The sequence below is a fragment of the Chrysochloris asiatica genome, unplaced genomic scaffold (genome assembly GCF_000296735.1).
Source record: "Chrysochloris asiatica unplaced genomic scaffold, ChrAsi1.0 scaffold00169, whole genome shotgun sequence".
Classification (NCBI taxonomy): domain Eukaryota; kingdom Metazoa; phylum Chordata; class Mammalia; order Afrosoricida; family Chrysochloridae; genus Chrysochloris; species Chrysochloris asiatica.
The window spans coordinates 3,970,457-3,981,494 of record NW_006408687.1 but is presented as its reverse complement, the minus strand read 5'-3'; the positions used below and the strand labels follow the sequence as shown (position 1 = coordinate 3,981,494).

Sequence of the window (11,038 nt, the reverse complement as noted above, 5' to 3'; positions counted from 1 at the left end):
TTGTGACTTGAGTGAAAGTCTACAGGGCAGATCATCAGTTTTACACTCAACAAATCATACACCCCGTTTCATTACAATGATTATAATTTCTTCCATGTACCATCAGTCAACAGTATTTCTACTCATTTTAGCTCTTTTTTTTTTTTTTGCAAGGGAGTGCTTCCTTTTATTTTCATATTTGTAAGTGTTATAATCCAAGCAGAAAAACGACAGGCCAAACAACAGAACAGAATTAAAAAATGGAGGCTATAAACCATGGAGAAGATGGAGAATCGAAGGTTAGTGATCAAATCGGAAGGGGGACAAACAAAAACCTTCCGAAGTTCCAATGTCACTGTTTCACTGCGTCTCTCACATTAGAAGTTCTAACTTACGAGCAGGTATACATTTTCCTAATGTCTTTGTGCTTGATCCGACTGTGACGGCACAGGCTGTGGGAGGAGCTGAAAGACTTGTCACACTGGCGGCAGGGGTGTTCCTTCCTCATGTGCGATATGTAAACATCTCTCTGCGTGAACAGCCGGTCGCACTCCCAACACGTCCACCCAGGACTAGCCACTTTCTTGGGCTCCATGGATTTCTTCACGGGAGATGGAGATTTCTTTTCCAACTTCTCTTTCCCGTTCATGGTCTTGGTGTCTTCTTTGTTTTGATTTGCTGAGTTTTGAGTTGCAGGTTTAATGCTCAAAGGCAAATTTATACCCAAGTTTGGAGGTCCTTCAATACTTTTCAATGTTCCATGCATCGACTTGATATGGTCCATCATGAGTTGCTTCTGGGCATATAAGAGAGAACAGTCTGGACACTTGAGCACAGACACCTTCTGATTTTCAATGTGTTGGTCAAAGTGGCGATACAGCAAGGTTTGCAGGGTGACTACGGTGTCACACATGGAACATTTATAGATGATTTTGGGTTCTCCTATCTTGATGCCGGGGTGCTGTGTGTAGGCATGGGCATGTGTACTTGGGGCGGACTTAAATGCCATTGGACAGATGGGACACTTGTAGGAGACTTCGCAGTGAGAACCTTGGATGTGGGATTTTAGGGCAGCCACGTCCGAGTACACAACGTTGCAGTGCACACACCGAAAACCAACTCTCCTTGTGTAGTGCAGACAGTTCTTGGTGACGTGGGTCTGAAAGTGCACCCACCTGCAGATGGCCCCACACTCTGGGCAGGTGTAAGGAGACTTGTGCTGATGGATTCTCTGGTGGGATGCAAAGCTGCACTGGTTGGGAAGCAGCATCTGGCAGATGGTGGATGTCTTTTGTCCACTTGTATCTGCTGCCTGCTGAAAATGGGTAGCAAGAGACGTCTTGTCCTGGAAAACTTCATTACACTCCAAACATTTTAGACTATGTCTACAAAATTTGGACGAGTCTTCGTCTAGAGGCATAGCTGGAATGATTGGAGTGCTGGAAGGAGTGGATATGACTGTCCCAGTGATGCCAGACTGGATTTTTGTTCCCGTGTGTGTGCCAGCTCCCACTGAGTTCTGCAGAGTGGAAGCAGAAGTGGAAGTATTGCTTGGTGAGGAAGCCATCATTTGATCAGCTGGGACTGGCTTTAGAATCAAATGGGAGCACTGTATCACGATGCCTTTCTCCTTGTGCCCATGGGCATGGGACAAGAGGCTGCACTTGTAAAAAACGAGGTTCTTTGTGCAGTGGTTACACGTCACTTCGATGCGCACGCTCCGTCTGTCGTAGTGTTGGGTGAGGCTCTTTTCAAGCGCAAAGGAGTCTCCACATTCCAAGCTTTTGTAACCACGCGTCGGTAAGGTGATGCCTGCATTGGCGGGAGGACTGAGGTTGGGGATGTAAACTGGCACTGGATTGACACTGCTCAGCACCTTGTTGAAAGCTTCCACCACGGAACTCTGCAGGGACAACACCACCTGGACCCGAGACACCTTTTTGGGTGGTTGGTTGCGAGGTTGCTGCATTGATTGTTGCCTGCTTGATTTATGGCTGAGGTTTGGTTAGCACTTGGCGGAGTTCAGAGGTGGCCTGGGCACCCTGAAGCAGGAGGTTAAGGTTGGCAAGGTGAACAGTCTTTGGCACGAGTTTGGCGTTGGCCAGGCTGGATGCTGGCACCACAACGGTTTGCTGCTGGATGGCGTTGGCAGCTTTGATGATGGCACTGCTGGCACTCTGAACAGAGGCCGCAGATATGACCGTGGCTTTCACCGTTGTGTTGTTAGCCAGCTTCAGATTGATGACTTGAAACCCCGCCGTCTTGGCAGAAACGTGGAGGAAGGCAGTGGCCACGGGCTTAATGGTGGGTGACCTGCTTAGGTGTCAGCTCCACGGGGATTACAGCATAGGAAACGACCGCCGACTGGAGAGGCGCCTTGGGAGGAGAGGAGAGGACAGAGCTCGTCTGCTCCGAAGGCTTTCTCCCAGCGTCAAGGTTGACTTCTGGCAGCACTCTGGTCACTGTTCTCTTAATTTCCCCAGAGGACGTTTTAATGGTTTTTATGCGGACTTTGGGGATGGCTGGTGTGGATCCCGCGGGAGAGGACGGTGACCCTTGCTGCTGTTTTCACTGGACACGATTTTAGCTCTTTTTAAAAAACACTTCAGCATATGTAATAATGTACACCACGAAAAAGTACATTCCGCAAGTCCTCCACAGTTGGTATATTGAGCTATGGCATCTATAAATATAGGTCAAGTTCATCAAATTGTAGAAACTTATACTTCTTTTCTTTATCTTTTATCTTCCTCTAGTTGAGTTCTGATCATCAAGCTGTGGAGATCAGGTCGAATGGGTACTATCTACAAGTTTGGGCGTTGTTGTGCATCTCCCCCCACTTCACATCAGCTGGGCGCTTTGCTCTAAGCTCCAGCCCTCTGTGGCTATGTTCTTGTCCATGGACTCAAGAGTCCACAGGTCTCAACACACTTTGGACCAGCCAACCCCTCCTCTTCTCTCTCTCAACTCCAGGTCGATGGGAATCTATGGTACATGGTCGAACTCAGATCATGTCTTCATTGCTGCCTTTTCCCTCTTCTACTCACCAGGACACCAGTGTCGTCACCAGCAAGCTTACATGCCTGCTCATCTGTTCTCTTTGAATTTCAGTCTTAGAGTGGAGTTTGTCCTGAAGGGACTTGATTGCTTGTCTTGATGGCTCCCCAGTGAACAACTTGCTTGTTTTTGTAGTAGCCAATCAGACTGCCATTTTTATTTTGTACTTTTCCTGCTAGTCTTTCTTTCAAGAAGTATCTTCTGTTCCTCTAGCTATTCCAGGCTGGTTTGCTTGTCCTTCCAAATAGGAATGTCCCACATTAGAAGGTTCCGGATGGGGCTCAGGATTCCACCTAAGGTCTATAGCCCTACAAAGGCTCCACAGGAAGCCTATTTCACTGGGCAAATTTTAGTACCTCTTTTAGGTATTCCAATTAGTTATAGCTTGAAGAGGGGCTTACAAGCTTTCCATAATCATGTTTCCTGATATTCATTTCTATCCCACTCAACTGTCTATTTTACAGTGGTAGGCAAAAGAAACCATTATTCGTAAGACAGTAAAGTATCCTAACATTATTTCATCATTTTAACCCATTCAGTCTATGCCTTGATCCCTGTATCACAGAGCCCTGTTGTTTTAAGGTTGAGCATACATCACTATTTACCTCTGTTCCATTTAGCCCCTGCAAACCTGCCTCCGTGTTCCCCTATCCACCTTGTTTCTCCATCTCCTTCCCACTTCTTGTGTATTGCTATCCCTAATACCTGGACTATGTGTCTATTCCCTACCCTGTGCTCTACTGGCTCATCCCCACACCCCCAACCACATAAACAACAAATTATTTTAGTATAGGAGGTATCTTTTCTTAAGATTTTATAATAATGGTCTTATGCAGTATTTGTCCTTTTGTGACTAATTTCACTCAGCATAACGTCCTCAAGGTTCACCCATGTTATGTTGTGGCTTACAGCTACCTTGCTATTCTTCAAGGTAGCATAATATTCCATTGTGTGTATTACCAAAGTTTGTTTACCCATTCTTCTATTGATGGGCACTTAGGCTTTCTCCATCTTCTTGCTATTGTGAACAGTGCTGCTATGAACATTGGTGTGCATGTATCTATTCATGTTATGGCTCATATTTCTTGTGGCTATTTACCAAGTAGAGGGATTGATGGATCATATGGTATTTCTACCTCCAATGTTCTAAAGAAGTGCTATACTGTTTTCCAGAGTGGTTGAACCATTTTGCATTCCCACCAGCAGGGTAGGAGGGTCCCAGTCTCTCCACATCCTTGTCAGCATGTATTGTCCTCTGTTTTTTGAACTTCATTATTATTGCTGGTGGGAGATGATATCTCATTGTTGTTTTCATTTGCATCTCTCTAATGGCTAATGAGGAATCTGTACACGGACCAAGAGGCAGTTGTTCAAAGAGAACATATGAACACTGAATGGTTTAAAATTAAGAAAGGGGTACGATAGGGTTGCATTCTTTCACCACACTTATTCAACCTGTATGCTGAGCAATTAATCCGAGAAGCTGTGTTATATGAAGAAAAGCGTGGCGTCAGAATTGGAGGAAGACTCATTAACAACCTGCGATATGCAGATGATACAACCTTGCTTGCTGAAAGTGAAGAGGTCTTGAAACATTTATTGATGAAGATCAAGGAACAGAGCCTTCGGTATGGATTGCATCTCAGTGCATCCCAGTGCCTTATATTAGGGCCCTTAAATTTGTCCCTATTTTTTCATTAATGACCTTTATAATTCTGAGATTCACATTTAGGTCTTTAATCCATGCTGAGTTGGTTTTTGTGTACAGTATGAGGTTAAGGTCTTAATTCAGTCTTTTGCATATCGTTTTCCAATTCTGCCAGCAGCGTCTGTTGAAGAGACTATTTCTTTCCTATTCAATGTACTTTGGTCCTTTGTCAAAGATCAGTTGGCTGTATGTGGATGGGTTAATATCTGGATTATCGATGCTGTTCCACTGATCTATGTATTTTTCATTGTACCAGTACCAGGCTATTTTGAGCACTGTAGCCATGTAGTAAATTTTGAAATCAGGGAGTGAGAGGTTTCTAACTATGTTCTTTTCTTAAGCAATGCTTTGCTTATCCTGGGTCTGTTTCCTTTCCATATAAAGTTTGTGATTGTTTTTTCCATCTCTTTAAAGAATGTTGTTGGAATCTGGATTGGGATTGCGTTATATGTGTAAATCGCTTTGGGCAGTATTGACATTTTCACAATGTTAAGTCTTCCTATCCAGGAGCACAGTATATTCTTCCATTTTTGTAAGTCTCTTTTGGCTTCTTATAGTAGTGTTTTGCAGTTTTCTTTGTATAGGTCCCTTGTTTCTCTGGTTACATTTATTCTTAAATATTTCATCCTTTGGGCAACTATTGTAAATGGTATTGCTTTCCTAATTTCTTTTTCATTGCTGTCATTATTAGTATAGAGGAATCCAACTGATTTTTGTGTGCTGATCTTATACCCTGCCACTTTGCTGAATCTACCAATGAGTTCTAGTAGGTTTTTTTGCTGAGTCTTTGAGGTTTTCTATGTATATAGGATCATGTCACCTGCAAATAGAGTTTTACTTCCTCTTTGCCAACTTGGATGCCTTTAATGTCCCAATTGAACCAACTCCCACGGTGCATAACAACAACAACAATGTCACAATCTTGCCTTATAGCTCTGACTAAGACATCCAATACAATATTGAATATGAGTGATAATAAAGGGCATCCTTGTCTGATTCCCATTCATGGAGGGAAGGCTTTCAATTTCTCTCCATTGAGAGTGATCTTGGCTGTTTGTTTTGTGTATATGCTTTTAATTATGTTGAGGGATTTTCCTTCAATTCCTACTTTGTTGAATGTTTTTATAGGAATGGATGTTGGATTTTATCAAGTGCCTTTTCTACATCAATTGACATGATCATGTGATTCTTTTCCTTTTAAAAAAAAATATATTATGGATTACATTGATTGTTTTTCTAATGTTGAACCATCCTTGCATCCCTGATGTGAATCCCACTTGGTCATGATACATTATTTTTTGATGTGTTGTGAATTCTGTTGGCTAAGATTTTGTTGAGAATTTTTGCATCTATGTTCATGAAGAATATTGGTCTATAGTTTTCTTTTTTAGTGATGTCCTTCCCTGGTTTTGGTATGAGGGTTATGCTTGCTTCATGAAATGTATTAGGAAGTTTTCCATTCTCTTCTGTATTCTGGAATAATTTGAGTAGAATTGGTGACAGCTCTTTCCTGAATGTTTGGTAAACCTCACCAGTGAAGCCATCTGGACCTGGACTATTTTTGATTGGAAATTTTTTGATGACCTGCTCAATTTCTCCCTTTGTTATAAATCGCTTCATGTTTTCTATTTCACTCTGTGTGAGATTAGGTAGGTTGTGCCTTTCAAAAAATGCATCTACCTCCTGTAGATTTTCAAATTTGTTGGAGTACAACTCTTCATAATATTCTATTTTTATTCTTTTTATTTCTGTTGGTTCTGTTGTGACATCACCCAGGTAGTTTCTTATATGTGTTATTTATGTCTTTTCCATCTTTTCTTTTGTTAGGTTTGTCCAGTTTGTTAATCCTTTTGAAGAACCAGCTAGCTGCTTGTCCTATTGATTCTTTCTGCAGTTTTTCTCTTTTCTGCCTCATTTATTTCTGCTCTGATTTTTATTACTGCTTTTCTTATAGTGGCAGTAAACTTACTTTGCTGTTCTGTTTCTAATTTCTGGAGATGCGGCTTAAATGTATTGATTCTGGTTCTTTGTTCTTTTTGGATGTATGCATTTATTGCTGTAAATTGCCCTCTACACACTACTTTTGGTGGTGTGGCCCAAGGTTTTGCTATTTTGTGTTTTCATTCTTAATTCCAGGGATTTTTTTTTTTAATTTCAGTTTTTATTTCTCCTGTTACCCAATAGTTTTTAAGCACAGTATTACTCAATTTCCATGTATTTGAGAGGTATTTTTCCCCTCTTGATCTTTCTATTGTTATTTTCTAATTTCATAGCACTGTGATCTGAAAAGATGATTTGTAGTATTTCAATGCTTTAAAATGTATTGATGCTTGCTTTGTGGCCTAACATGGTCTGTTCTTGAGAATGTTCATGTGCACTGGAAAAGAATGTGTATTGTGCTCTTGTTGGGTTGAGTGTTCTGTATAAGTCTATGAGGTCAACTTGGTCGATGGTATTGTTTATTTCTTCTGTGGCTGTCAACTTTCTTTCTAGTTGTTCTGTCCTTCATCTAAAGTGGCATTTAAAATCTTCCACTATTATTGTAGAGCCATTTCTTTCTTTAATTCTATTAGAGTTTAATTTATATATTTGGAAGCATAGGTCAAATTTATGTATTTACTTATATTATTTCTTATGATTATGTTCTCTTATTCAATTGACCCCTTGGTATGACAATTGATATGTCTTTCTTTGCTTCTGATGTTGGCTTTTACCTTAAAGTCTCTTTTATCAGAAATTAATATTGCCATTCCTGCTTATTTTTCATTTCCTTTAGCTTGATATATTTTTTCCATCCTTTGATTTTTAATCTATTTTTGTTTTTGTGTGTAAAATATGTCTATTGCAGACAACATATTGAAGTATTCTGATTTCTTATCTAACTGCTACTCTCTGTCTCTTGAGTGGTGTAATTAATTAATGGACATGCCACATAATTTTTGACAGGTATGGATTGATTGCTGTCATTTTAGTATATATATATATTTTTTAATGGTTCTGCTGGTTTCTGTGTTTCACATAATTTTCTGTGCTAAGCTCATTTTATGTGTTTTCTTATAATTTTATTCATTGATATTGTTTTAATGTTTACTAAATCTTTATGGTTTATCTTTTTCTTGGTCTGATGTGATGGTATATTAATTTTCTTTGAGGTTACCCTGAAATTTATTAATTTCCACCCAAGATTAAAACAATCTGTTTTATCTTGAAATCTACTGTGTTCCTCACCATTTGGAAGTTCTGTAACTACATCTCCCTTCTTTTTGCTTTGTAGTTATCTTCATTATAAATTGATATCTCTGGCTCCTTATTTTCAGTCTTGTAGGTTTGTTTTACTGTGTTGTTGTCATTGTTGTTAGGTGCCATCAAGTCAGTTCTAACTCATAGCAATCCTATGCACAACAGAACGATGTACTACTTGATCCTGTGCCATTCTCACAATTGTTGTTATGCTTGAGCCCATTACTGCTGCCATGGTGTCAGTCCATCTCGTTGGAAGTTCTTCCTCTTGTGCTCTGACCATCTACTTTACCAAGTATGGTGTCCTTCTCCAGGAACTGGTCCCTCCTGATAGCATGTCTGAAGTATGAGAGATAAAGTCTCACTATCCTAGCTTCTAAGGAGCACTCAGGCTGTACTTCTTCTGACACAGAACTGCTTTTTCTTCTGGAAGGCCATGGTACCTTGAATATTCTCCAACACCATATTCAAATGTATAAATTCTTCTGTGGTTTTATTCAGTGTCCAACTTTCACATGCAAATGAGGCTATTTAAAATACCATGGCTTGGGTCAGACACACCTTAATTTTCTGAATTTATCATGATATTATTTATTGGTCTAATTGTGAGGATTTTTGTTTTCTTTACATTGATGTATAATCCATACTGAAGTCTTTGATCTTCTCTAGTAAATATTTTTAAGTCCTCTTCATTTTCAGCAAAGATGTATCATCTACATATTGCAGGTTTTAATTGAGTCTTCCTCCAATCCTGATATGATATTCTTCTTCATATAATCCAGCTTCTCAGATAATTTGCTCAGCATACAGATTGAACAAATAGGGTGAAAGACTACAACCCTGGTAATACCTTTCCTGATTTTTAATTATTCAGTGTCCCTCATTGTGTATAGATGACTGCCTTTTGGTTTATGTAGAGGTTCTTTATGAGCACAATCAAATGTTCTGGAATACCCATTTCACAATATTATCCATAGTTTGTTGTGATAACACAGTTGAAAGACTGCAAAGTCAATAGAGCACAACTAAACATCCTCTGATATTCTTTGCTTTAGTCAAGATCCATCTGACATTAACAATAATATGCCTAGTTCCATGTCTTCTTCTCAATCCAGTTTGAATCTATGGCAATTCTCAGTTGATGTACTATAGCAACTGCTTTTGAATTACCTTCAGCACTATTTTATTTGTTTATTATATTATTGTTTGATGATTTCTTCATTCTGTTGGGTCACCTCTCTTTGGAATAGGCAAAATAAGGGTCTCTTCCCATAGATTGGCCAGGTAACTGTCTTCCAAGTTTCCTGGCATAGATGAGTGAGTGCTTCCAGTACTTTGGATACTTTGAATACTTCTGTATCTTGGTGTGGCACTGTGAGCTAATGTGTCAGATTGCAAAGTCGTTTGCTGCAAGGTCGATGGTTCAAGCTCACCAGCTGCTCCTTGAAAACCCTATACAGGGTCTGTATGGGTCGGAATAGATTCAATGGCATGTAACAACAATAACACAATATCTTGATACAGTTCTATGTGTTGTTGTGTATGTAAATCTCATTCTGTTTTCTGCTGTTGTTGGTTCTCAGTCCAAAGAACTCCCCTTAGTATTTTTAGTAAAGTTAATCTGGTTATTACATATTCTTTTGATTTCTGTTTACCTAGAAATGCTATTATTTCATGATCATATAGATACAGGGCATCTTTTGTTGGGGATATAATTATTGGAGTTATCTGTTTTTTTCAGAGTTTTGTATATGTCTTTCCATTGCTTTCTTGCCTGCATGGTTTCTGCTAAGAAATTAGAGTTTAATCTTGTTGGTTCTTCTTTGTAGGTAACTTTTTATTTTTCTTGATCTACTCTCAGGATTCTTTGCTTTCAACTTTAGAGAGCTTGATTATGATATGTCTTGGTGATCTTATTTTGGGGTCTATCCTGCCTCAGGTTCGTTCGCATCATGAATACTTAGTTTCTTGTCTTTCATGAGGCTAAGGACATTGTCTTCCAACAATTCCTCATCCATCTGTTCTTTGCCTTTGTCTCTTCTTGTTCTGGTGTTCCAATCACTTGTAAGTTATTCTTCTTTATGGTATCCCATATGGTGTCTTTTCTGTTTCTTCTTTTTTCTTCTTTGCCTTCTGTTTTCTTCTAGCTTGATAGTTTTGAGACATTTAGCTTTAAGCTTGCTAATTAGTGCTTCCATTTATTAGAATCTACTCCTTTGCCCTTTCAATGTATTGTCCATTTCTGAAAACTTATTATTATTCTGGATTTCTATTTTCAGGTTTTGTATTGTCTCTAATCCTTTATCTATTTTGTTTGTTTGTTCTTGTAGTGTTTTCTTGAATTCTTCCTTGTTTTCCTCTACCTTTAGGTCAGTCATTTGGAGGTGCCTAAATATCATTCTCTTAAATTCCTTTTCATGGAGTTTTAATGTCTTTTTAACCTAAAAAATTTTTTCTATCTTTGCTTCTTGGTCACTTGTTTGAGCCACTCTGTCTTCTTTCTTTGTGTGAACAGAAATTGTTTGTTGCTGCCAGAACGTTGTAGTGTCATTATATTTGTATTTAATTGATGATTGTATGTTGGCATGGGAACCCTGGTAGCATAATGATTACATGTTGGGCTGTCCGCAAGGTCAGCAGTTCAAATCTACCAGTCACTTTGTGGGATAAAGATGAGGCTTTCTAGTCTTGAAAAGATTGACTGTGTCAGAAACCCTATATAGGGTTGACTATGCGTTGGAACCAACTTGATGGCACAGCACCACCATATTGGTATGTTCTCAGGCACTCACTAACTGCCTCCTGGTCTGTGTAATTAGAGAATGGAAGCATGTGCACATGGTCTCTGTTTACCACTTGTGCAGCGCACATAAGGGTTGGTTTAACTGATGTTGGTTGTTGTCATTGATCAGGTATATGGCAGCTAGTACTGGTTCTTGCCTATTCAGTGGGGCTTCAGAGGGTTGGTTGTGACTGGGCTGTGTGGACACTGTTTCTGTCCTTTGTTGGGTGAGAAACAAAAGAAAAACCACAAATACAAGAGAATAATAATAA

At 39.5% G+C, this 11,038-nt stretch overlaps 1 pseudogene; it reads right to left on the bottom strand.

Moving 5' to 3' along the window:
• Positions 1-370: 370 nt before the first annotated feature.
• The window catches only part of LOC102826562, a 59,156-nt pseudogene continuing 48,488 nt past the window's right edge, over positions 371-11,038 (bottom strand).